This window comes from Grus americana, chromosome 8 (genome assembly GCF_028858705.1).
Source record: "Grus americana isolate bGruAme1 chromosome 8, bGruAme1.mat, whole genome shotgun sequence".
Classification (NCBI taxonomy): Eukaryota; Metazoa; Chordata; class Aves; order Gruiformes; family Gruidae; genus Grus; species Grus americana.
The window spans coordinates 32,231,792-32,256,693 of NC_072859.1; the positions used below are offsets into that span (position 1 = coordinate 32,231,792).

General features: G+C 43.4%; 1 long non-coding RNA gene across 1 annotated transcript; it reads right to left on the bottom strand.

Moving 5' to 3' along the window:
• Positions 1-262: 262 nt before the first annotated feature.
• LOC129209408 (uncharacterized) lies at positions 263-23,542 on the bottom strand. The gene is made up of 8 exons (XR_008578065.1): positions 23,424-23,542; positions 20,321-20,414; positions 18,846-19,096; positions 13,030-13,176; positions 11,190-11,298; positions 10,034-10,126; positions 9,606-9,664; positions 263-401 (listed from the first exon to the last, which is right to left on the bottom strand). It is a non-coding gene; the product is annotated as an uncharacterized LOC129209408 (long non-coding RNA).
• Positions 23,543-24,902: the final 1,360 nt, after the last annotated feature.

Consider the following 24,902-nt stretch of genomic DNA (forward strand, 5'->3'; position numbering starts at 1 on the left):
CAGCTATTTCTGCATGAATGGGTTTTGCTGGATGGTATTGTACGGCTTGTCACAGTCCTGCACCAGGCAGCAGCATGCACAGCCTTGCTACGAACCAGCTTTCAGGGATAACACACGCAACGAAAGCAAGATCGCCTCTGTACTGTGGGTGGGCTTGGAGATGCTGGTGGGGAGATGGGTTGCTTCCATTTCTTTTTTTTTTTTTTTTTTCCTCTCTGTAAGCCTTTATGCACTGAATGTCACTTAGCTAGCTAACCTGGAAAGATGAGGGATTTCATCGTTGACTGGCATGATGTAGATGTAAAGTGTCCCTTGGACTGTGCACTTGCCATCTGTCAGCTGCATGGTAAAACTATCCTCTAGGCTTTCTGTGTCATCATGCATGTACAGCAGCATCAGTACTACAAGAAAGAGGGAGAAATTAAAATGAAAACCTCAGATTCTCTAAAAACTTAGAACATAGCAATTGTATTATTTCCCAAAAAAAGCACCCCAGCTCCCTAGAATACAAGACATCAGTTGTGATCTTTAAATACTACAGATTCGGTGTCCCAGAAAGCCCATCCTGCTTCCACTGAAAGAAATCCTTGTTGCCGCTGCGATGCCAATGCCCAGTCCTGCACTGGGACCTGCCTGGCGAGGCCACGTGCAAACCCGTACAACTGGCAGCCCAAGGCCAGCACCCAAACGGGGTGCTGCCCCTCTGATGGTGTCTCCCCACTGCTGCTCTCTCCCACAGCCAGGCTGTTTAGGGAGAGGGATTTGATATTTCTCTTCTGTGGTCTCCCACCTTGCAGTGACTTGTAGCTCGAACCCCTCCCAAGGGGTTAAGTCAGTGTTTAGCAGCCCTCGGTGGATCCTTTATTCTTGTTGCTATTCCTGCAACTCCAAGAGCAGAAGCAGCACAGCGGGGCTCTGGAAGTCATTCCCTGGCTCACTTATGGAGCAGAGAGCGAGCCAAGCTCGGCACGCCTTGGAGCAGTCCCCATAGGAGGCCTCGATCATTAGTGAGATACTGGCAATTTCTTCAGTAAATCTTGGGGGCACTTAAAAAAGAGAGTCATACTCGATAAGTTCTTCAACACATCTGCGTTGCAGGGCTAGAGCTCTCCCTAAATGTCATGCTCCCCAGGCACAAACATAGCCCTTGTCACCACGCCATCCAAGTGCTTCACACTCGGTCAGCGGCCCCGGCTTGCCAAACCCTTGATGTGGTAGGAAAACACAGGCAGGCACAAGCCAAATTTAACAAGTAACCTAGAAAGTCAATGACCACAGGAAGATTTGAAAAAAATGCTCCTTCCTACCCATGTGCTGCTCTTCAACACGTTTTGGGGCAAGGTAATAGGGAAACATGGGATCAAGCTGTTCATGGAAAGGGCTTAACTGACACTGGGATAGTCATTCAGCTTGAGTGCATGCAGGTAGATACATCCCGAATTTGCTAAACTTTAGGTACTTGAATGCACTGGGAAAAACAAAAAAAATTTGAATGTTTTTTGAATTCCAAAAACTGCATTAAAGAAAAAAATATTCCTAGAAATCATTAGCTTAATCCAATAAAGTCACCCTGGGCAACTAGAAGAGATACAGAAACAAAATCTTTACCACTTTCTTGTTTTCCAAAGATTTTTGAAGGTGCCAAGTAAAAGCAGCAAGCCCCATAGTTTCTCTTAGCTTTCCCTTCCCAAAAGCGCGCTGCCAGTGGCAGGCATCGTCATCTACTGAAGCCACCAGACACCCACCAGTTTGAGAGTGAAGCTTAAGCCCAGTCCTCCCAGTCTCACCCATTGCATTGCTATTCCTCAGCACAAAGCCTTTGCAGTGAAGAAAAAAACCCCTCACACCCAGCCATGCCTGCAAAGGAGTTTTAGCTCACAGTCCAGAAGCTGAATAAACCTCTGGCTCTTCAGAAAATCAGGACCAATGGATTAGTCTTCATGGTCTTGTTGCAAATATATTCCTCTGAAATTTGAAGGTAGGGGAAGGTTTTTTTCTAATAAATTGGTAGCAGTGAGACAATCCCTATTCAGTTCAGGTTTTGCAAAATTGAAAAAACACGTCCTGTCCCAGTCCCACTGCCCACTGGAGAGCAGGCTGTGCACGGGGGGGTGCAGAAATGCCCTGCAAACTGCCCCGGGAGCACCCACACCCAGAGTGGGATGGCAGCCTCGGACACCCGCGCTCAGAGTGACCCACGCCACTGCCAGCCCAAACACCTCTGCAACCTCACCCATGTGAGCGGGATTAGATCAGTCCCTGGCTAGACACACCAGCCCCCACAGGCATTTTTTTTGGGGGGGAGGGTTCTGCTGCAGAATAAGTATTTATGGAAAAGTGCATTAACATAACTGAAAAGATCCATTCAGCTTTTAAGTCTTTGTTGGGAAGAGGAAATCGCGGTAATTGACAGCAAACTTTCCAGAGGTTTCTAACACCTGCTTTATATCTTGCTTCAAGCAGCTTGTACAGGCTTGAACATTAAACAATCAAGTGGCTTGTTAGCTGTACGACTGTCGGTGCTGAATGGTCCCAGGACACCTTCAACACCTCCCGAAATAGATAACCGCCACACCCCACGTAGCCTGTGTGCAGAAAGGCCCCCCTTTATTAGGAGGATTTTGACTTTGCAGAACTCAGCCTGCAGAATCAACCAGTTGGCTTTTTTTGGTTTTTTTTTTCTTTTTTTAAATTTCAACACGGGCTTTTCAAATTTCAAAAACACACACACTTTACATTAGCGCACGTCGCTCGTTTCTCAGCTCAAACCCAAACCGATTGTGGGCTATGGGGGTGCCAAATAGCCCCCAGCCCGCAGCCGCTTCCTCTCCCCCCGCTCCCATGCCGCTTGGCACGCGTGCCGTGCAGATGCCAAGCCGCGGAAAGGATTTTTTTCTGTTTCTTTTTCTTTTTTTTTTCCTTTCCTTCCCCCCCCCCGCTGCATCTGGTTCCTCAGCGGAGTCTGCAGGCAGTTGTGCTGGCAGATGCTTTTGGGTGGCTGCCTGCCTTCGGCTGGGCCGGGGTGCGAGAGCAGCGAAAAGCGTGTGGCTTCACGGAGCAGCAGCTCCTGCGGGCTCTGCGTGGGGAGCGGGGCGGGAGTGGGGGGGCAACAAAGCGAAAGCAAAGCGTGTCTGACGAAAGGCAGGTTTTACACAGAGGTTTGTGCACAAGCCACCGTGCGAGCCGCCGCCCTGGCCTCACCTCTCCCTCCCGGAGGTAAATCCCGGCTCGTTGGGCTCAGCCGGTCCCGGGGTTCGGTCGGGGCTGGCGGCTGCGGAAGGCGGCGGGCGGCTGCAGTGAGCGGCGGCTCCCAGCAGAGGCCATCCGCAGCCCGCGCATCCCCCTGCCCCTGCCTCCCCGCTCCCCCCCCTCCCCAGCACGGACCAAACCTCCTGTAATGAACCCAAACCTCGTTACGGGGTGCTAGCAACCCGCCCCGGTGAGCCCGCTTCCCTCCTGCGCCGCCGTCTATCACCCCCAGAGCCCTGATGCAGCGAAAAGCGGCTAAACAATAAAAAGCGGCGGAGGAAAGCCAAAGTGCCATTACTCAGACCTTGCCTGAGTTCAGCCGGGGGAAAAAAGCTGTGAATCTGCGCGTCCTGACGAAGCACTGCTGAGCTCAGCAGCTCGTGCCACCAGCGTCTCCGCCACAGAGTCCATTTCGTATCGGTCCGCGAGCTGGTGGGAGAGTTATGATGGAGATGCTCGGCACGGCCACGGGGACGGCAAGGTCTTCAGCATGCAGCGTGGTCGGTCCCGTAACACCCAGGGCACCTTGGCACCTTCCCCTACCTGCTGCACGGAAAAAGTCAGGGGAGAGGAAACGCGGCCAGGCCAGTCATCCAGATTTCTGGAAAAGTTAAACAAGAACTTTTAAAACCAGAATGATGGGTACATGGGAGACGTTTGGCCAAAAATATTTCCCAGCAGACCTTCTGCCTTTCTGATAGAAATATTAAAACTTCCAGTGGAAGCGACTGCTTGCCCGTTGTTTGCAAAAACTGGTTTCTGGAGGCCAGATGCACACAGGACTCATTCTGCATCCAAAGTGCCCAAGCCTGGCAAACTCGCTGCATTTACAGGGAGGCCATAGGGGAGGCTAAGGGGGGAGAGCAGATCCCATCGTTGCCCTCAGTGCATCCCTGCATGTGCCTCTTCCGCATGGGTACAAGCCTGCAAAGTCTACAGGTGCTCCCTCCCAGATTTGCTTTCTCTTCCTTTACCCAGGGACTGCCACGTATCATCGCTAATGAAACCTCCGTTTACATTATATGGTCCTTTCCCACTCGCAGCATATGCTCACTGGAAAAAAAAAATTACTGCTTGTAGCCCCATTGCAGGATCTTTTTTTTTTTTTGCACTTCAAACTAGTCTATAATATACGATAGAGCGCCAACGCTTTCATTGACATATAGCTTGTTCACTTGGATGTCATGAGATAGCAAACAAGTGAATCTAAACAACGCAGCTAGCTAGTTATATGGCTAATCTGGTGGGTTGCTTTGATTTCATAAATAAATTAGTTTAGTCTCCTGAACAGGGAGAGAAACACAAACCAGTGATCTCAACAGCGCTGCTGCCCTTTGGTACCAAGAGGGTCTTGCTCAATTAGAAATGCCATTTGTTTTTATTACCAGGTGTCATGCAAGTGCAACCAAATTTTACCAGAATACATTGATGGAGTAAGGGCTTGTATAAAGAACTACAGCCGGAGATGTTTTCCAGTTGAAATACTGGACACAGGCTATGTGTTAAGGGGTGCAGGTAAGGTACCGAGGGCTGGGAGCAGAGCCGGGGGTGCAGACCAAGACCCCCCAAGGATGTCCCGTGTGCAGGCTGCTTTAGCACTAATTGCTGCCAGCTCCCCGCTGATGGTGTACCAGACTCCAGCATGAGTTTTGCCTGGGAACGAACCGCAGGATTTTTTTTTTTTTCCTCCCTCCCTTCTGGATAGAAATAGCTCATTAAATATTTAATTTTTCAATTAAAGAGTCACTTTGAAAAAACAAAAGTTAATATTCATCCTTTTAAACACGTGGTGGGTTCAGAGCAGTCGTGCTCTTCGCACACAAAAGAACCAGAGCTTGGACATGAGCAGAAACTGTTTATAATACATCTGAACTGCATGATGCACAAAAAAAAGAAAAAAGTGCTTCAATGAAAATAAATACAAATGCCCCAAAACCTGAGAAAAAGTAGTGTGTGAAATAGTAGTATTTTTTAAAAAGAGTGTTTAAAACAGAGTATTTCAGGTGTTATTTGAAATAATATTTAAACTAAAAGCTTCATAAAATAATTAGGCAAGATGGCAAATGAAATCTTTAGATTCCACAGAAACTTTTTTGCCTTTGAATTCAGTTAGCCAGAGAGTGGCAAAAGATTTTCAGTCTGACTTTACAAAATCTCCTTCAAATTTTCCACTGTCGCCACACAGCCTGTTTGCTCTATTGCAGAAGGATAAGGTAGTGATTAGCCCGGATGCTTTGAAATTTCGATTTTAATATGCCATCCCTGAGCTAGCTCACACAAGTCCTTAACCTCTTCGCATCCCACTTCTTCCTCTGTAAATGGAGGTGGTGGCACTTCTCTTCCTAAGACCTGTTGGGAGGACAAATGAAGACTCTAGTGCAGAGGTAACAGGATCAGACAGGCTTTTTAGATGGTCCGAACCAGCCTTCTGAGCAGGTTTTGTGGTCCCGCTCTCCGTGGAAGTGGAATTACAAAATTAAACCACTCTGTACATGGTCAGGTTAAAACTCCGGAGGAGTTTTGCTGCATGGTTTTTGTGGAGCTAGGTTAATAGATGCACTAGAGGCAGACCCTTCCACCTGGGTAAGTCGTTTCCTTGGGTCATAACGTTCCTATTTATGGAACCTATTTTAGTACTTCTTAAAAAAAATTGCTTACAATTAATGCTGTTAAAGTTGCGTATTCAGCAGGAGGGAAAGCCGTGCCTCGACATAGCTTGGGAGAACTAGAGCCAGCTGAGAGAAAAATCATCTCATCTTGAACTTTAGGCAAAATGAAGACACTTCTTTTAGCGACAGAAAAATTCATTGGAAAAAGCTGATACAAGTGGCAGAGGGATGGGTGGGCTCGTTAGCAGGGACAAGTGTATTTTGAAGCACTGTAGATTTTTAAGATCCATCAGCTAAGATAGTCAGATCCCTGCATGGACATAAAGTACAGAATTTCTCCCAATCATTGCTCTGTTGAGCCTGTTAACCTGTATCTCACTAAGGCATTTCTTCAAGTAAAACATCCAATCCCAAAATGAAAGTTTAAAAAAACCCCAAACCCAACACACACTGCTTCTATTGCATCCCATACTTACCAATTTTGGCAGGTAAAAATGTGCCTTATTTGGCCCAATTCATATGTGTGGTGTGTTTCAAGGAACATGATGCCCCTGCTCACATTTTTCATGATCCTTCAAGCACAACTGAAGAGCAATTTAGTCTAAAATAGCCAAATTGTGCCCTCAGCATTCAGGATATTGAGACCATGATCCCACAGCACCAAAGTCAACTTATTTTATGGCACTGGCATCAGCGTAAAGCAATAGCAGGTATTAATCTGCGCCACTCAGGTGCTAATCAGGGAAGAGCTGCTCCAGTCTCTTAAAAAAATGGAATTTTGTGGCCATTTGCAGTACAACGCAATGGAAAAGGAGAGCCTAGGCTATATACACTGGCCGTAAATGAAAGGTGATTGAGGATCTGAGCACAGTAAGTTGGGCAAATATCACTCAGTAAGATTCACAGAGTATTTGCTTGAATTTTAGAAAGTGACTCAGCAGAGTTTTATTTACATGGACAGTTGCATGGAGGGACCAATTTCAAGCGTCCTTTTTCTAGTGTCATCCCTATTGAAGTCAGGGTGCCACGCTAACACATTTACTCCGGTTATGTTATGGCTCCTGTTTGACGTGACAATGGGGATGTGCTCCCAAAGTTTTGGCAAAGATGACTCAAAGAGTTGGACAATGGTCAGATCACATTTTTCATAATCATGGACTACTTGTCCTCAAAATCATCCTATAAACAAAACTGGTATGGGTACAGAAGAGAAAAAACCAGTCAAATTTCCATTTGTTCCTATGTATATGGCAGTAGTAGCTGGGTGGTTGGGACAGAGGGGCAATGCCAGAGTGGGAAGCTCTCTCTGTATAACCAGAGCAGATACTCTAACCTAAAGCCTGCAAATTCTACTTCCTTCCTGCTCCCGCCTGAGCTGCTGTTGTCCAAGTCCCAGCGACTCCCTCCAGCCCCATCGTGGAGTATGAGGCGTAAGGTGTCCATTCAGGGAAGGGAAACACAACCACTTTTTTTGTGCAACAACTCAGAAAACCATTTCAATTTTTGGTTATAAGGCCATGAACATTTGCAATTGCCCGTGACTAAACTATAGATTTTATATTATATTAAAAGCCCCTGCCAAATCAATGCAAAGAGTGAGTCGAGGGTTCCTGGCCCCATTTTGGGTCGACTACCCCAGTCCCAGTTGTCCTTGTGATAAATACAAGTAAACCGCTACAGAAATAACATCAGGCTTAAAAATTCTCAGTCAAATTCCCTCAGCATGCTGCGGCAAGGTCGAATCCATGGGGGTAACATATTTTCATTACCTCTTTTGCTGGTGCCCTCTGTTGCAGCAAAGCACTCCAGCATTCTTCCAAACGCCGAGCGCTGGCGTTTCAAAGGACACAGCTTGTTTGGGATCAAAATACACGGCGGTCGTTGCCCTCTCTATTTAGGCCTTAAGCCTTGAATCAACAGTAAGAATCCTGGACATGGGAAAATACAGTGCTGACAAATACGTAATTCAATTAAATAGGCTGACACTGTTTAAGCAACAGCCCTTTCCTCTGATCCATCTCTTTCAGAACTCTTTGTCTTAATATTATGGCCTACTTGAAACACTCGAGCTCATGAATGGATTAAAGAGGGTTTCATTTGTTTTATTTATTATTTTTACTGCTTTGCTTGGCTTTGCAAACAGGGGAGGCACAGCCCTCATTTAGAATTCACTGTAACATGCACATTCTTCCCTCCTCCTCTGCCGAGAGGAGAAGGGGGGGGAAAAACCAACAACAAAAAGATCGCAACTGTTTCAAAAGTACCAAAACTCTTGGGGAATTCATCATCAACATTGACTGATTAACAAAAGCAGCTTTAGAGCACAATCATTTCAAAACCTAGATGGGATATACATTTACTGCAACAGTAAGTTGCGGGATTTAAAAAAAAGAGGAAATATTTTACCCAATTGCTTTTTGTTCAAAATTATGCTAGATAGTCAATATTGCATATTTGCCTTTTTAGCTCGCATTCTGCTTAAATGCAGTCTTTGATTTTAAAGAGCGAGTCCTCACACTCTCCCAAATGTGATCTCAGCATTGTATTATCTCACTGTGATAGTTGTGTATCCCTTGAAATGCATCAATGATGCATTATATCAACAAGGACTCAAGCTTCCATTTATCTTCAAATATTTCACAATCCACTGCAGTATAGTCTCAGTTGCAATTTTTGCTTTCAAGTTTGGCCACCATGTGTGTAGCATTAATTTCTCTGTTCACATGTAATTCATTCAGGGACTTACACCAGCTGAGAACCACATATGGAGGCCCAGATTTACAGGGCTTTTATTTTGTGCCATGGAAGCCTACAAGAAACAATTTTCTATTTGAATATTGAGTGTTTACAGAGGTCTTGTTGTTCACTAGAGACAGCGGATTATGAAATCATATTCTGCAAGAATCCTATCCAAAAAAAAACCTGACTGCAACATTTATTAACTCCTCTTTGTTCAAGTGCTCACTGGGTTCTTACAGGGCGATTGAACGTTGCTTCTCCTCTCTCAGGGTTCGTTGTTCATTATGTTTATTTACCGCTCTTTAAAATTGTTGGTCCAGCTTCACCCAGTTTCTGTTGCGTCTGCTGTTACAAGAACTTTGAGTGACCAAGGCATGGCAGCAGAGACAGAGATGAGGAGTGGGACACCGGACGTGGACCTTAAGCAGACCGACACGTGTACTCTAAAGCTCAGCGCAGCTTTGCTACTACTTTTTCTGGAGCTGAAGATATGCACGGGGATCCTTCTTGATGAGAAACAGTCAAGAAATTGTACGAAGGGTATCCACACCGTACAACTTACTAACGTCTCCAGCGCAGGTACCTGTACGAGGCAGCTAATGTTTGGGGTTGAGAATACGCTCCTATTTTATCACATTTGAGTCAGCTCCAAATGCAGATCTCTAAGACCTCTTCTGTGGTGCTCATTTAGGCTTGTTTTGAGAAAATAATGACACATATTGAGTGACTAATGTCCCACATAATTAATCCTGTAGCTCCTTATTTATCAAGATTTCAAGGGGAACGGAGCATTTTGATGGTAAGCAAGAAATCTGAAGTTAAGCCTAACGCTGACAATAATCCTTGGAGGGATGCTTCAGAGTAAAGCCTACCTGTGTCAGAGACCTGGAGGAGACACCGCCTGCTCCTGGTCATTTGGGAGGGGAGCTGGGGTGCAGGTTACGCATCCCCAGCCTCCCACGGGCTTCTCCCCCCATCCCCTGGGGTCACCCCCTCCCTATCACTTACCAGAGGTAGCAGAGCTGGGTGGACGCAGAGTCTGGTCCTGGGGAGCCCCGGCAGCCTCCCTGGTGAAGGACAGAAAGTGTAAATTGACTTTAATTAGGGATCACCCATGTGGCCTCCAATGTATCAGTTTAAATCAAACATTAGCAACTGTCAATTTCTTCTTTCACCCAAGACCCAAATTCTGTAAACACAAGGACCGTAACAAATCCCTGAAGCAGGCTTTAGCGCACATATATGGAAAACATACTAAACTATAAATACTGTATACCATATGGCATCGAGATTATCTAATTTCACTTCATAACTGGTGATAAAATGACCAATCAACTGACGTGCAGAATGAAATGCCAAGCCAGCGATTCAGCTAGGCTTAAGATGGCTCTGAGGTTTCATTGTGTCCCATTGCATCCCTAAAAATAAGCACGTACCTATTTCACTGACACGAGAGTGTGGACATGGTGGGAACCTGTGCGAGACTAGATCTGCCTTCAGAGCCAGAATTTGTCCTCATTTCTCTGCAGCTGTGTTAAAGGTGAGGAAGCGAGATTAGGAGGACATCAACAGTGCCGGAGGAGAAGTTTTGAACTCTCCATTTATTTATTTATTTATACGAAAAAGCTATTTAGGGCAGGTACCATTCATTCCTCAGCTTTTGCTGAGACCAGAGGTTTATCACTAAGGCTCCTAATCTCTACTGCAGTACAAACAACAGAAGAACTTCATTGTGCACTCATTACTACTACACCTTCTTCAATTTTTTGCCTCACTACTGAAATGGTTTAATCATTGCACAGACCACAGCTCTACTGTTTTGTTCCCATAACTGTAAAGGGCTTCTACTCCAGCAGTGAGGTATCAGCCCTTAGAAACAGAAGATCAGCACTTTGAAGACCAAGATGGAAGTTACTGTTGTATTCCTGAGTTGAAGAAAAGGGATTTCATCATTTGCTGAATTCTCGGTGACAAAAAGAGGAACCACCAGGGAACTGCTGAAGGTTGTCTCTAATGGAAATCACAAAGTGACCTGAAATGATGCCTGAACATTCACATGCTTGGAGAGAACATAGTGGATATAACCTTCCTGGAGGCACTGGAAGTCGAATAAGTCTTGGAGTCATGCAAGAGATTAAAACCACACAAAGCTTTGAAAATGAGTCTAAATCCAAAATCAGCTTATTTCAAAGTTAAACACCAATGTCATCAGCTCTGATTTTGTGGGGGGCTTAGCCCCAGAAGCAGAGAGATCGATTAGTCCACAGATCCATTTCCTAGGAGAGTGCTGGAAAATGGCTTTGTTGGCTCATTTAAAATTAGCTCGGGTACAGCAGTTATGAATATACTGTGCAGAAAATTGTGCACTGAATGATAAACAAATAGGTTGCTATGATTTGATGCTATTTTAATAGCTGGTGATTAACCAAATGAACGCCATTTGGTCTAGCCTGATTTGCCAAATGGTTCCTCTCTCCTACCATCCAGGCAGTTGTAAAGCAGTGCCCCATACAATCATGCACTATTACCATATTAAACGCTGATAAAATATTTTTTAGAGGAATAGCAACATATTGCAGGGTATATACTCACTCATATCAATCCCAGGACTGAGCTTCTTATAGTCATCTGAGGGAAGAGCATTTTCTCGCAAGCCATACTGAGTGTTTGTCTTTGACATGAAGTTAAGGTCCTTGGGGTCCTGTTCATCAGAAACATTGAGATATTTCAAACGGATACGTGCTTAAGATTCCCCATCCACCCCAAACACATCTGCTGAGAAAAACCCAGATTAACATGACTCTAACTGGTCTGGACAAACTGCTTTCTTGCCTTGGTTATCAAGAACAGGTCATCTGATGAAGCCAAGAGCTTGCCATACTCCTGTAACAGCTTGATTTTCTATCCAGTGGTTTTCAGCTTGAGGACTGTTGAGGTTTTGGTGATTTTTATTACTGAATTCATTGAGACTGAAAGTCTGCAAATGCCAATGCACTGCTAATATTAAACCAGAATCAGAACAGAAATCAAATCCTGTCCTGATTTCTTGTCCAGTCTGAAATAGGGGGGTTTGTGTCTACCACCAGGGTAGGCAGAGATCCTTTCCCAGATACCCCTGAGATGTTTGTCCTTGCTCTGCACTGGAGATTGCCCCGAGATGACGGGTGTGAGCCCTGTCAGCCCTCAGCCCAGGCAGGACAAATGAGGTTAGCAAAGATGCCACTGCTCAGCCTGGAAATGAAGCTTCTGCACTTCTGTACCAGCAGCTACAGTAGAGCTCGTTCTGCCCTGTATTAATGAACTAGAGAGATGCATTACCGAGTACACTTTATTATTTTACGTCTAAATCTTGTTTTATCTATATTACTTGGAATTTTGCCTTTTTTATTTTTTTTTTTTTAACGTGGGTTATTTTTATGAGGGAACGTTCTAATTGGCACCTCAGCACCAACAGAAGTATGTCTCAGGTGTACAGGGCCAATGCCTCATTGTGTCCCCTCAGGGTGCATTAATTAGCACTACTGCACTGGCTCACATCGCTGCCCAGTTCTAGCTAATGCCAGAGGTTAAACTGTCCCCTGGCTGTGTCACCAATTCAAGCTCTGAATAGCTCTTCATATGCACAATGCACATTAGTATTGCTCTTATCGGGATGCTGATACTTAACGAACAAATTTCTGAGTGTATCTTAAAGGTTTGCCTTTGCTCCAGCATTAGTTTGCTTTTACTTTACTCTTTTTAACTAGTTATTGAGTCTGTAACACACCTGAACAAAAAAGAAAAAGAAGAATATTAACACTTAATGTAAAAATTCCCACTTCCTTGACGAATGGATTAAAAAAAAAAAAGAAAGAAAAAAGGATGGTTAAAAGAGTTTCTTAGTAATTTTAATGATCCTCACTTAAATTTCTCCAGGTCCTTTTCAAATTACTCAGACCCAATGTTACAAAATGCTTTAGCATATATTTTGCTCTGTGCAGACAGCTGGGGACCTTCTTGCATACTTTTTAAAAAAAAGTGCAGGTTAAAATGCTTTGCTGAACTGTACAAAACAGTAGAGTACTTTTTGTCCCTATTCTGTGAAAGATGAAATGGGGACATGGGAGGTTTTAACATCAATGTTATCAGAAGACTCCACAAAATGTGGTTTCTTCCACCTTTTGGGACTGACTGTCAGAGGCACCAAGCAACACCACCTTCTTCTGCTCCTGTGGCCAGACAATGCTTCCTTCTTCCCCAGACAAGCACCATTCCTGCCTTATCGGAGAAATTTACATTTCATTTCTCCGTTACATGAGATAGCTGCGTTGTGCGGCCGCACAAAGGGGGGCTTTGTCTCCTAACCAAAGGCAGGCAAATAACTAGCTATTGAAACTTAAAAGGAAAGGAATAATGTGACAAAATGCCACGTTGCTGGAATGCTTCTGCTCACGAGTGTGCCTGCACAGATGGAGCAGAGCCTTGTCACCGGTGACCTTGTTCGCTCTTCCGCACCAGTTGCATTTTCTAAGTTCCTTACTCCTACTGCAGCTCCGGACCTTCCCTTCTCTGTGGTATTGCAACTTGCCAGCACACATCTCTGAAAGGGAAGTTTTGAGCAAATCATTTAAAAGGAAAAAAAGAAAAAAAAAATCACAGAGGAAAATTGTATCACGTTGATGTGCCAAATCAAGATACCTCTGTGTTGTTGTAGCATGGTTGTGTCACCTGCCCTTCAATGACTGGCAATTTCAGGATGCCTCGTCATCACAGACAGATGCTCCAGTGCTACGAAACCATGATATTGAACCTCCCGGTCCTATCCAGCAGTTCAAATTCAGCCATTCATAATGGGATTTTTTTTTTTAATGCAATTTTTATAAGAAATCGGTATCAGATAACAATTTCAAAATTTTTGAATCATTAACTACAGTAAACATGAATCCAAATGACAAACCAGGTTGTAAGCTAACCAGAATGTTGGAAGTTTGTTGACATCTCCTGAAATGTCAGGCACGGCAGCTAACCGAGCCGTTGTGAGTTGGCCTGGCAGAAGAGACACAGCAGCACGAGCTAGCAAAGCCATAAGACCACTGAGGAGCTCAGGATGTATTTTCTGCTCATTAGTGTGTACTGATGCTTATGCTGCCTCCACGTTATCTATGATGGCATTTGCAACTACACTTGCCTCACACTAGTATAACATGTTACTGCTTGCACTGACAAATCCGTTTGGTCTGTTTCTGTTCTCATTTGTGCTTTCTCCCTTCTCTTCCATCCTGCTTGGGATCGGGGTTTGGCAATTACAGTAAGCCTAGATTGCATTTCTTCCTGTTGGGTTGCAGCAGGGGAAGGGTGAGATGCCATCACGGAGGGGTTTGTGACAAGTCCTCAGCTATGAGCGTATTTGTGCAGAGGATGGGGATGCAGCCCACGACCCCATCAGTACAGGCACGGTCCAGTGCTCACTGAACCTCCTGTGCGCATCAGGGCACTTCCAGGGCTGCTCTACGTCCCTCTGCTGAGCCTCACCTCTGGCGGGTAGCAACGAATACAAATAGCTGCGACCACACCACGTCCCCAGTATTCCCCATTTTTGCTCTAAGAGCTTCTTTAGAAGTCAGATTAAAAAGCATCAAACCAGGAGAATTATTCTCAAACACTGAGCCCAGTCTTAACCAGGTGAACTGCTGCAGCCTGTGGCATGAGCAAAGACCACGAGATCACACAAATTGTAATTAACTTGCTAGAGTAGGTCAGAACTGTGTGTATTGCAGCGGAGGGGTACTCTGGCTTTAATGATTTCAAATATTTTGAGAAGTAAACTGAAAACACTTAGTCAAATTAAGTGTTTTCTTTAAGCTGTCAGCATTGCGAGCATTGCCAAGATGAACAGGATAAATTGGATTAGATGCAGTCTATATGCTTCAAAACCTAATGGCAAAGGATCCAAAATGTAAAGTAGTGCACAAAGGCAAAGCAAATATTTTTTATTGTCTGTAAAGCAGCAGATCTCAGCTTACTGATTAGCCAAATAGTTTGAAATAGCGTGACTCATCTCTAGAGAAGCAGAGTGTCGCTGCCGGCTCCCGTGTAACCCAGTTGGTGACAGTGCGACAGCCTCCGCCTGCTAAATGGTGGGGTTTACAACTGGGGAAGCAGCATGGTTTTGATTCAAGTCCTGCCACGGCAGGCTTAAATACGGACTTAAAAAAATATATATATGCAAGTGGTGATGTATGTTAAATATGAAAGTGAAATCGTGTTACACAGGGTACCCACACGAGTCTTGGGCCACTGGTTGTCAATGGGCAGGGGTGCAGCATTTCGGGTTATAAAGTGGGAGAGCAGTGTGAGGTGGTAGAGGTGGATGAAGGGCTTCAATCAAAACAGCAACACGTCACTGCACTCGTCCCTCCATCAGAGACAGAGCGAAGGTGTCTGCACGAGGACGATGCCCTAGGGAGGAGCAGAGACCACCGGTCCAGAAATCACGCTCAGAAAGAAGGCGGAAAGCAACCCAAGAGCTGGAAACAGAGTTAGAAACCTGTGGGTTGTAGGGGCTTCATTGGTGGTGGGAGGGATAATCACAGCTAAAATTTTGGAGGGAGCCCCAAAGATCTGATTGTCACCTTCTGTCCCTGCCAACCATGAACAGTCAGGACATAAAGCCCCTTTCACAGACACACTATGCTCCAATTTCAAAGTTTCTTGTCTCCATTTGAGAGCTGCTCAGAATCTTTGTCCTCTACTGGGTAGAAACCATCCTTTAATTGCTAGCCTGAATTTTCTCATGGCAGTTAAGTCTGTCTGGTTTTGTGCCAATATTGCCTATTAGTCTAAATAATTTAGATTTTATTTACCCCCTCTGCTTATTCCCTCAAGATACTTGGAGGTAACTATCTCCCTCTCAGGCTTTCTTTTGCTGAGTTCGATGAGCCAAACTCTTAATGCTCTCCAATGATAGACCCTCCATCCTTCTGATCATGCCTTTAGTTTTTCCCTATGCTTGTTTTGGTTTGACTTTGTCTTTCTGGATCTTGAATGTCTAGATGATGCCTGCCCAGTGCTCTGCAACAGCTAATACTTAATTCATGCTGGAAATTCATGGCTGATTCAAGATATGAGTGCTAAACACCTCAGAGTTAAGGCTAAGGGGTCTCCAAGTTGCCTTGCTCACACCACCCTTTTACCCTCTTCCACCAGCTCCTAAAACAAAGCATGCAAATTTGGCCAATGTCTTGGAAAATTAAAGTCAATGGCAAAATCGGGTGTAAAGCCCAAATAAGCCATTTACTTCAGCCACATGAATACAAATATCAAACAAGAGTATCTAAAACATCAACAAATTATGATAAGTAGCTAAAACACAGAAGTTGTCATCACCATGTCTGGACAGAATTTTGACAAGTCCTCAGATAAATCTTCTCCATCTCCTTTTTCCACAGAAAGTTGATGTTTTGAACAGAAATTCTCAAGTCAAAAGATATACATCAATTTTTAGTTTGAGCGAAAAAAATAAAGAAATAAAATGAGACATACAAAGCAGATACTTTTCGCTAAAGGTTTTTTACATAAAAATCTATTCTTTCATCGTGAAGTTGGTTCAAAAATTTTCCGAACAGTTCTAAACAGTAGCAGTAAATATGGTTCCCAGTGGAGACAGACTACAGGTGCGTGTTAGCATCTGTTCATCTGACAGTGTACAAATCCTTTAAAAATAATAAAAGGCTTCTGTTTAGTTAGGGAGTGCCACCAAGCATTATAGAGGAACAAGCTTCAAAGTTCAGCTTTAAAAATGTACTGTATTAAAATAAGAAATATCAGTTATGTAAGGAAAGATGTTTGCATGTAGGATTCAATCCTATAAATTGAGCAGATCTCAGTGCTGTACCAAAGTGACTTTTTGTCATGCCCAAAACCAACTGCATCTTTAAGATAATTTAAAAAAAAAAAAAAAAAAAAAGCTCTAAGAAAACCGAAGGGATCTCATGGAATATATTTTAGAGGATCCAAGAGGCAAAGACTCAGCTTCCACAAATGCTCGATGCAGCTGATCTCAAGGTAGATATATATTATTTAACAGTAACTAGGAGGCATCTACTTACAGAAGCAATACCCACCAGGAGCAGTATTCAGAGGGGCAATACCACGCTGGCAGCAATTAGAAAGTCCACTCTGCCCCGGGGATGAGTAACTGTGCTACTGGGAGAAAGAGTGGAGCAGCAAGGAAAGGTCTTTCCTATCTCAGAAGATGCTGCCATCGCAGGTGGGAAAAATAACCCTAAAAGCAGGCAGAGAAGGAGAGAAGCAGGTTTTGAACTTGAAAGAAAGATGAATGTGTTGAAGTAGAGCTCTTCTCCGTGCCAATGGCTTAAACAATGATCTTAAGTTTGATAATAAGTTTGATATCTGTACTACAGCAGAGTAGCTGCTGTGGTAGAGAACTGAATGATAACAGGTCTGGAGAAGACATCTCCAAAATAGCAACAAACAAATTGTTTTTTTTTTCTCCCCCGTATAATGAATGCGTTTTACAAGATGATTGTCTCTTAGTGGTCTTTCATTTCTCCGAGCATACATGAGAAGAGGAGCAGGGAGAAAAACTGTGTCATGTTCTTTTGCGTATTTAAGCACAGTTTCAAAGTAAAGTCGGGAAAGTTGCATGGCAAAGAAATTGCCCAGGAAAATATTTAAATAATGGCTTCACTTAAGACAACAAGGATAACAGGGCAACCTGACTTGAAGGAATTTATTCCAGTTAATTCAGTGCAGCAGCCAGAGGGGTCTAGGGTGCAGTGCTGGAAATGTAAGTGGTCTGAAATCACTCCCCAGAACAGATTATTTAGTATTTGTTCAGGATGCCTGTGCAGTAGGTTACGCTGTTATGTCATTGCGCAGCTGTGCATGCAAGCCCAGCAAAACCAAGGCGAGTAAATGCAACCGTCTGAGCCCCAGACAGGAGCACTTCTGCAGCACAAACTACTGAGTTACAAGTCTCAAAATAAAAAAAAAAATTGCATTATATTTTTAAATTAGTCTGTGAGACTACTAAATGCTGTGTTTGTGATAATGAAAAAGGAAAATACAGGAGCAACATTTTAAGAGTAGCTTATATTCTGATTTTCCTTTCTAAATGTGTGTCAAAAGTCACAACTGAAATTAAGACAATCCTTCATTAAACTTACTTCAATAAACTAAAAAAAAAATACATTAAAGTGTCTTTAGGCCAAACTTTTATAGAAAGTCCAGCTATTGAATAGGATGATGTGACCCGAAATACTGGTCTTTTACCAAAGACAAAAATCAGCTTTTGACAACTATAGCTGCTGCTGCAGCTGCAGGGAGAACATTTGCTTCATGTCAATTTATATTTCATTTCCTTCAGCTCAATAGCTGATTCATTCAAGTTTAGGCATTGACTAGGAACTGAGATGCAGGAATGTTGGGGTTTTTTTTTCTCTCTCCCAGATGATTAGAGCAGAGCAGCATTAAAGCATGATCCACTACTACTAAATCCACCAAACGGTGACAAAACCATCATATTGATTAACTCGGGGCATTTTTCCTTTGTCAATAATTTATCAAATTTTAAAATACCAGATATTTACCTTTATGATACCTCTAGCAAATTTCACACAGCTTGAGCTAGCAACTAAAATGCCTTCATAAAGCGAGTGGTTCATGATTTGGCTTGAATTACAATTTCCATCCAAAAGCACTACGTCATGAATCACAACTGAAAAGAATCATCACAGTCATTGCAAAGATCAAGCAGTGTATCCTAAGATGATGCGGGGCAAACAGGGACAGGTAGAAATGCCAGTGTCAACAGAGGTTCTGCAGCTTTCATGGGTCCGTTCCCTTTGGTTGAGCTGGAGTTTAAGCCTTTTAGAGCAAAGGAAGAGATGGTTTCTTAAAGGGGATCTATTGCCTCCAAGTATCTTCTGCACAGACCTAGAGAGCTTTTTAATGTGCATTAAGTTACATTATTATGTGTATACACAAGGCATTACCCGCCGGTTCCTCACAAACAAATACCAAACATCCTGGTGAACAGTGAGGCTGAACCTCTCCCAGGCAACATAACACCATGCTACAAATGCAGAACAAGTTTTAAAACATACAGTTTAAATCAAAAGTAAGAAGAACTAAGAATTTAAATCACTTTTGATTCAATTCAATTAATTCTCATACATAAGGGAGGGGGAGAGGAGAAGAGAGAAGGCAAGTTCAAACATTGCTAGACAGATGAAAAGCCTATCCTACCAGTATGCACACAGGAGATGAATCTCCAGATTGCATCCAACTGGGAAAGCTGATCCACCGTGATGCTCGTTCTTTGTATCACTCCATGTGCTGGAGCCTGGGCAGCCGCACAGGTCAGCTCTGTGCCAACACCTTCAGCATCCATTGCACGGAGATGCTCAGAGGTGGTCCTGGCTGATCCTCCTTCCAGACAACCATCCCTGCCTGCAATCCTTGCTCTAGCTCTGGGGCTCGCTGCTCACCCACATAATCTGGACAGAATAGGAAGGGAAGATAAGGGAGAGCTTATTTCCAAGTGTGAGTGAAAATTAAGCAAAAATAGTATTTGTCTTCACAATCTAGCAACAAGCTGCCCCCTCCCCACATCAGCAACAGGAGAACCTGTGTTACAGACCAGTCATCTTTACTGCTACCTTTAAAGAGACACCGTATTTAGAGTCATTTATACTCACAGACCCTTATTTGATTATCATGATCAATTGATCAGTACCTGTTTGTATCTCTCCGGGGTACAAATGCCTGTCAGAAAGTAGACAGCACACTAATTTTGCATTATTAAGCATGTTCGCCTGTGGTTTCCAGTCATGCTCACTTTTATTTCCAGTCACATTGAATTCTATTGCCTGATCTTTTTTTTTTTCCCATCAGCCAAGATAAAGATATTGTACCATCAAGTTAGAGTCAACTTGCCAGAGAGAACTCCAGCATGCCGGAGCATGGGCCACTTTCTGATCCTACCAATGAAATCCTTGTTATAAATAGCATTAATTAAAGAATCAGAGTCATGGTATGCAACCAGGCATCACTGATTGCCCTGGCCCCACATGGTCTACTCAGAGCAAAAACCCCCATGAATTACCCAGGCTTCAAATACAACCTCTAGGAAGAGACACGTCTAAAAATCAGTAAGATGACAGGGTTTATGGAAATAGCAGCAGATGTTTCTCTGTATGCAGATAATTTCAAAAGGCCTATACTTAGAGAAAATAATAAGGAATGGCAAAAAAACCCCCAGCCTTTCCCAGTTTTGTCTACATGCTGACTCCCAGTCTTGCAAAGGCTTGGGCTCATGGTTCATCTCTATAAACCAGGCTTTTCAAATTGCCCGCATTCTGCCCCAAATCCTCCAGCCAGTCATTCCTGATCTCAGTTTTACTACTGGCTAGTCACCATCTGAAACTTGGGCCATACGAATGGGGGCCCATCTGACAGCCTTATTAACACAAACGATTTTCATTCTGCGTGCCTTGGTAAGCCATGGGCACATGCCTGCAAGATCAAGGCCTTAGTCATTAATAATTTCGGCAATCATTTCACCTAGAAGCCACGCTCTGTCTACACAGAAATCTTTCCGGGAATCTGGTAAAAAGATTGATGAAAATTAAACATCTACTTAGTGAAGCTGAAGTAACCAATATATGATTAATACTTTCCAATTATATTTCAGTACAGTACATTGCTGAGTTTGTTATTACCTGCACTCTTAACACTCCATCTGCAGTGTTAAATCCATCTGTTGCTGAAAATATGACTATATCTTCAAGGGTTTCTGAATCATCATGCTGGTACCTTTTAACATAATTATAATGAAGAGCGATATTCATTATCCAGCGGAAATTAGAAACCTATAAATATGAGGGGAGGGGAGCAAGGGAAGAACTGAGGTCCAGCATTGCCCGCTGATCATGTTGGCTGCTCCCACTTAAAATATTGCTCTGGACTCTGGATTTAGCACCATCGGTCCCACTGGTTTCACTGGTGTTTTGCTAACGCCTACCACGGGGACCTGGTCCCTCAGCTTTATTCTGCCAGATGGAGGTGGGCAAGAGAAGTGGCTTCATGACTGACATCCGCATGAGGGTATGGAGACAGTAAAAACCTAAAGAGCGTGCACCAAAGTTTCTGGTGGGGCAGGACATCAAACCTTGGGAAGCCCTCACTCGTACGAGGAGGAATGGTTGAGCTGAACCAGGTCTCCTTACCACGTGGGTTGTCACCCAGCTGAGCTGGCAAGAGAAAAGCTCCAGCCATTTCTACCTTTGAGAAGTATTTAAAGTAGAGGGTGCTGTTTCTAAACACTTGGTTAAATTGACAGAAAAAATGTATCATGTTTTTATGCATATATCTTAGATGTTAAAAAAAATCTCTTTAATACAGCAACAGCTGGTTTAAAAGTGCCTGCAGGTAACACAGGAGAAAGCTTATGCCATGGTCTTCCCTGATCTCTGCTCCCCTCTACCTCCTTCCCTCTGCCCTGTTAGGATTTCTCCTCAGAAAATCAGGAGGCTCCTTTTTAAAACAGGGTTTTTTTTAAAAAAAAATGTGAATTATCAGGCACCATTACACAGTTATGGATAAAATATAGGCTTCACTTTCCCCCCCAAATCCCACAGCAGAGTGTCTGTTTGTGAAATTCTGGGTAGTAATCAGCGATGAAGATTTTTAAAGAGTTCAAATTCAGCAGCTGATTTTAAAAGCAAACAAAGCTCCTTTCCACCATGGCAAATCCATGCAGATTAATGAACCCAGACAGAGGAGGTTTCTGAATTAGAAAAACCTTTCAGATCTCATGGGAGCATGATCAGGGTTTTACTGTGCTGTAGCCAGAGGGACCGTGCCAGGACCCGACAGCTCCACCAGCAAACCTGCCAGCTGTTTGGGGCTGGAAGAGGTCCTCTGATGCCAAGCAAATACGCCTGCACTTTTGGAATAGAAGGACTCTTCCTCCCCCAGGTTCTGCCCTGTGGATTTAAAAGCTTGAAATGCACATCAGCAGATCCAAAGGCTCTACAAGTCCCTGTTTTAGATCTTAACAGGACTGCCTGGAGTCTAACTGGCACGAGTAACCATTTCCAGTCCTCTGATGAAAAACTTGAACTTAAAAGGATGCAGAGTCCAACTTGCAAGACTGAAATTTGATGGAAGATCATTCAAACTACCAGGTGAGCTGTAACATTTTTGACCCGCCACTGTGAATCAAAGCAGTGAGTAGAAAAACCGGCTTAACAATTGTCGTGGTTTAACCCCGGCCGGCAACTGAGCCCCACGCAGCCGCTTGCTCGCTCCCCCCTCAAAAGAGTAAAAGCGAGAAAACTCATGGGTTGAGATAAAGACAGTTGAATAGGTAAAGTAAAAGCTGTGCGCACAAGCAAAGCAAAACAAGGAATTCATTCCCCACTTCCCATGGGCAGGCAGGTGTTCAGCCATCGCCAGGAAAGTCGGGCTCCATCACCCATAGCGGTTACCTGGGAAGACGAACGCCATCACTCCGAACATCCCCCGCTTCCTTCTTCTTCCCCCAGCTTTATATGCTGAGCATGGCGTCATATGGTATGGAATATCCCTTTGGTCAGTTGGGGTCAGCTGTCCCGGCTGTGTCCCCTCCCAACTCCTTGTGCACCCCCAGCTACTCGCTGGTGGGGTGGGGTGAGGAGCAGAAAAGGCCTTGGCTCTGTGTGAGCGCTGCTCAGCAGTAACAACAACATCTCCATATATTAACAGCACTGCTTTCAGCACAAATCCAAAACGTAGCTTCATACTAGCTACTATGAAGAAAATTAACTCCATCCCTGACGAAACCAGGACACCCACTGTGGTGGTTTTTGAGGCTTATGGATTACTGGAAACAAGTTTTCTCATATCTAAAAGAAATCCATACGGTTAATAGCCAGAGGCACACAGCTATAATGTAAGTCTGAGAAAGACAAGAACAAGACCAAGCAAAAAAAACCCCACTGTCGATGAATTGCAATACTTCTACGGAAGAGAAAATGGGCTCAGAGTTTTTTAAAAAATCCTCGAAAAAAAGCATAGCAATTAAAGCTACTGAGCTCACTAAAGAAGTTTCAGTATTGCTTTCCTCTTACCAAGCTTTTATTGTTATTCTTTGGAATGTAATTGGTGATCATTTTCTACTTGGAGTCTGACACAAATCTTACAAGTTACTAGAGCTACTTGAAAAAAAATGAATAGGTTTAGCTTTATTTCTCCTCATAAACAATTTGGTATTGGAAGCAATGAAGTCTCTTGAATGCCTCCAGGACTTCAACTGCCTATTATAATTTCCAAAATAATCCCCTCATATGGTTGTATGCTCTTCACTACAAGTATACTTTCACTTCTTTTCTTCTTTCCTACTATTCTGGACAAATTGGTCTTAGGGCAGAGTTTAACCATTTAGCTGAAAGAATATACCCTTAAGCATTATAGGCTTTACACAGCATACTTAAATTCACTCTCCACAAATATTCATTTAATACTCGCATGAATTTTGCTGATCCCCTTAACATACCTGGGATTTTAGTATTTGCTAAAACACTTAGCAAAGAATACATGCACACATACAAACCCCAGACGGAATAAAATTCAATGAATAATTTGCATTTGTGTAGAAAATGCCTGCGTGGCTACTTTCAAGGAATGCAAGCACCTTGAACAAGCTTTATGCTCTGACTTTTGCAGGGATTTGCTTACCAAACTGTAAAATGCAAGAACATTTCAAAACTATAGGAAGAAGTCAGGCAATAAATACATGGAAAAAGCTGCATAGCTTATTATACGGCAAAGGATTTGGCAAACCTGGATTTTTCAAGCAACATCGTGAAAAGATCTCACTAAGGTAGAAAACACTTCATCCAGTGAACTCTCCTGCCAGATGTGTCAAAGTGCTGGCAGGGAGCAGAAACAACAGCGTCACGTACAGCTCACCATTTTCATTTTCTAGTGGATGATGTGAGATGTGGGGTTTGACTGGTTTGGCACAGAAACTGCAAATCTCTTACTCTACGGAGAGTCAGGAGTGAGCACAACTGTTGCTGTCTGCCATGGTGAATGTGCACCCAGGAGCTTATGCAGGTCTTTGAAATCTGTAGCTTGTCCATTATGAAGAAGAAAAATGCTTACATTGCTGGAAAGCACTGGTGTCCACACAGGGCAAATTTCAGTGAAACACCATGAAAAATCAGTGATTTTGGTCCCCTTTTGCAAGGATCATAGAGAAGGTCACAAGCATATGCAGTGATGGGGAACGTTGTTCTCTGCAAGGAGGCTGCATGATGTCCAACTCCCCCTTAAAATGGTCTGAAGAGGGATTGAGAAGGTGATACCAGACTTCTGCCCAGGTCTACATTTCTACTTTTGTGCTTGTTTGGTGTAATTTAATGTCAAAATTTAGATTCCAATATGCATTATTTGTTCTTATGCCTCTCCCAACATCTCTTTATGAAAGCAGAGATTTTTTAAAAAATGGTAATAAGGATTGCAAATGATGTCAGATGCTCTTCTTGTTTACCTGAAAGATGTCAGTTCAGAAGTAGTAGGACTTGTTTTGTTTAGTTGGTTTTTAGGCTGTAAAAAATAGCTTCCCAACACTGTAAAATCTGTAAAAGAGAAAAATAGATGTTAGATCTTTTCCCTATCACCTTATAAAGTGTAATTCAGCTCGACAGTTTCATACGTACGCAGGAGAAGTGTGGGAGAAACAATGTAGTAACAGCACACGGAAGTTAACTGTCTAGAGATTGAGTGTCTGGAGAGCGGAGGTGATGCCTTGTGATGGTGCAAGTTTCTTTGACAACAAGTTGTTTTGTAGTTCCAGGCTTCCTCTGGCTTGTATAACATGAGACATCAGTCTCAAAGATGGTTGAAAAATGTGGAGATCCAGCATATGGTATCTGACCACTGACTGATCCCACCCTGCTGCTACCAGCCCAGCTCTCAGCTCATCAATTCATAAAAATTATCTTTCAATCTTGACATTTCTATTAATTTCCTATATTTGTTTAAGTGTTCCAAAGAAACAAATTGAATTGGCATACCTAAAGAAAAAAAAAAGCGCGCAATTGGTCTTTTTCCTTTGGCTCTTACCTGTTTTAATACTGCTGAAAATCCAGAGCAACTCTGTTGATTTGAATCAAGGCATTAACGTAAACCAGCAATTGGACTTATGAAGCATCATGTTACTTTTTATTACTGATGAGTGGCTTCAGCCGTCTTCTTTCTGCACAGTTTCCTGCTATGCAATATCCTTCTGCATGGCCTTCAGATCTTTTGAACATT